Source organism: Clytia hemisphaerica, unplaced genomic scaffold, assembly GCF_902728285.1.
Source record: "Clytia hemisphaerica strain Z4C2 unplaced genomic scaffold, Clytia hemisphaerica genome assembly, whole genome shotgun sequence".
Lineage (NCBI taxonomy): Eukaryota > Metazoa > Cnidaria > Hydrozoa > Leptothecata > Clytiidae > Clytia > Clytia hemisphaerica.
This window is the reverse complement of record NW_027103381.1, coordinates 6,435-9,910: the sequence shown is the minus strand read 5'-3', so window position 1 is coordinate 9,910 and position 3,476 is coordinate 6,435.

Below are 3,476 nucleotides of genomic sequence, written 5' to 3'. Positions count from 1 at the left end.
ATGTTTTTTATTTAATGTAGTCCAATTCTTTTGTTTACAGAAAGCCCCTTTTTAAAAAGCAACTTTGTGTATGTGACGTCACGGAGGGTTTTCAGAGAAAAAATGAGAAAAAAGTGTATTTCAACGAGATAAAATTAGTTTTAACCCATTTTTATAGTTAGTTTGGACTGTTTTCCAAGTGAAGTTGATTTAAGATTCGATTCCAGACCCGTGAAATTTACATTCTTTCCACCATGCCTTGGTGCGGTGCAGTGAACTGTACTAACAACTCATATGTACAAGGAAGAGCAAAAGTGTCATTGTACAATCTACCTAAGGATGAAACACTCAAGAGGAGGTGGTTGCAAAATATAAAGCGAGAAAACCCCACGAAAAGCATGAAACTGTGTCACTTACATTTCGAGGATGATTGTTTCAAGAGAGATTTACAAGTAAGCATGACTTATTGTACATCGTTTACTAATGCATAATTCTGTCTCTCTGTTGTGAGAGTCCTTTTCGATTTGTTTTTCTGGAAAATTTGTTTGTAGCTGTAAAGCTTAAAATTGGTTCATTTTTAGCACGAACTCCTTGGACTTGCACCGCGTAGACTGCTGAAGGAAGACGCTATACCAACTTTGTTCGATCATAACAGAGACAAACAACCATTTAAACGAAAGTCGAGTGAAAGGAGAGCGCAAGAAAAGGCTAAACGTCAGGTCTGTGAAGGAGCCATCCAACATCACAAGCTAGTTCAAAGCTTCGAGTGTCAATTGAATACAAAGGAAACCCAAACGGAATCGATGAGAGCTGAAACTCGAGATGTTGGAGTCCAATGCAAAATGGAAAATGAACTTACTGATAGACTTACACTACCGGATGAATTGACAGACCCACCAACACACGTACCCGAAATACCTTTGCTGTCATCTGGCGAGTCAGATATAGACGACAAATCTGATGACGAAGATTACGAGAGTGTTATTGGGATTGACACCGAATATCTTGAAGAAGTGTCCGTTGATGCCCCGTCTAAAAGTGCCTTCATTGTTTACTGGGTATCGTTGCTTCTTTTGTTAAAGCGTTGTCTTTACCCTGCCTGTATTTTAACAACAACAATCACCAAAATAGTTTACAAAGGAAGTCAATTGATAATCAGAATGAAATGCCCTGCTGGTCATGACACGACCTGGAGATCTCAGCCTAATTGCAGCCATTATTCAGAAGGAAATCTGGCAAGCGCAGCTTCTGTCCTGTTAAGTGCCAATACGTTTAAGAGGATCGCTACGTTTTTTGATTTGACAGGTACCCAGTGGTTATCCAAGACCGCGTTTTATGCAATTCAAAAACGTTTTTTGTTTGGAGTCGTTAATAAGAATTACGAGGAACAGTCTAAAAAGGTTTACGAAGACATAAGGAAGCATGGCGATTATAGCTTCTGTGGCTATGGCAGATGTGACAGCCCAGGGCACAATGCAAAGTATTTGACTTATTCTTTTTTGGATAAAATTACGAACAAGATTTTTGAATTTTCTTTAACGCAAGTTACAGAGACGGGAAATTCAAATAGAATGGAAAAAGAAGGATTCAAAAAGGTGATGTCAAAAGTCAAATCAAAATGTATCACCCCAAAACAAGTGACAACTGACCGCCACACAGGTATTCGAAAACAAATGCGCGAGCAGGAAACTGAAATGATTCACCAGTTTGACATTTGGCATCTTGTCAAGAGCCTAAAGAAGCATTTACGTGCCGCAGCGAAAAAGGCTTCTTGCAAAATCATTGAAAAATGGATCAAGTCAATCGGTAACCATCTTTGGTGGTGATGTGCTACTTGTGAAGGTGATGAAGAGCTATTGCGTGAAAAATGGACCAGCGTCATCTTTCACGTGCAAAATAAACACCGCTGGACTGGGTGTAAAAAGTTCAGGAAATGCTCACACCCCAGGCTCACTAAGAAGGAACAGAAAGCCAAAGAATGGATAAAACCAAACACAGAAGCCTTCACGGTTCTACAAAGTATTCTTCTCGACCCTAAGTTGCTTTCAGAATTGAAATTTCTTACAAAATTCAGTCATACAGGTATCTTAGAGGTTTATCACTCTCTTTATAACCGTTGGACACCTAAAAGACAGCATTTCTCATATTCTGGAATGTTTGCAAGAAGTCAGTTAGCAATCATGGACTTCAATCAAGGGAGTGAACTCGGACAAGCAAAAACGAAAGATGGAAATGATCGCTTTGACATCATATCGTCCAAGATCACTAATAACTGGACAGCTTAACCAATCAAGGAGGAAAAAGATTGCACCTATCTGCATAATATGGTAAAAGAGACAGTGCAACTAGCTCACTCAAAGAAGACCTTGCCAACTCCAATAATCCCTAATCTACCTAGGAACATTGCACCAACACCAAAACCTGATAAGCTGGAAGTAATTCAAAACCAAAAGTCAAGATTCGGAAATCAAAAATGACAGCTGTTGTACATTTTTCAGGATTATTTTTTTTATCTTTTTTTAGCTGTATCAACATTATATTCTTTAGATCATTTACATTGTATTCTTTATATCCTAGCTTTTTTTATATCTAGTATATTACATATTCATTCATACAGGTTAACAAAATTATTCGCCCTAGTCTTTTTCACCTTTCTTATATTTGGTATATTTTCCTTCAGGGTCAGGGAAGGTACTTCGGTACTTTGAAAACACACATGATGGGATTACTCGGCGATTGTTTTTTCCCAATCTCTTGAAAACCCACCAAGAAAATTGCCTGTATGCTGCGTATCTTAGGGATCTATTCGACGGTATCTCTTCCAAATGATCTCCTTTTGTCTCGTGTAGCCCAGTCAGTACATTCCCCAAAATATCCTCGTCAAGGCACATTTTTGGGAATTGTGGTGAGTCAATAATGCACTGAAAGTCTCCCTGATCAAATTTTTCATTTAAGGCTGCGACTTCATTACAACACAAACAATCAATTTCTCTTGTTTCGATTTGGCAGCCTTCACACTCACACCAATCTAAACTGCCGCTTCTCCCTTCAGAACAAGTTTCATAGTCACTTTCGTCTTCGGATGAAGAGGTGTCACTCTCGCTTGTACTCGATACTTCTCGTTCAGGCTCATAGAGATACGGATTAAATATTTTCAGCTTATTAATGAGGTTATCCATATCTCTCTTGCTTACACCATCTTCCCTCTCAGAATCTGCCTCATTTCCACTGCTACCATATTCTTCTTAGCTCGAATTTATATCGCTTTCCGAGTCAGAATACATTAGGTAAGTATTCAAAAAAAAAATATAGCTCAGATTTATTATAATACACCACTCTTTACATCAGTTTCTAGCAGAAATAACCACTTTTTTACTCAGAAAAGGTTTATAATTCACTTCAGTAAACACAGCTACAGTTTTTAACAGCCTCTGTGACGTAAGCAAAAGGTCTCGTTTAAAAGGCATACAAAAGTGAGTGGCGTTTTAAAGGGAACG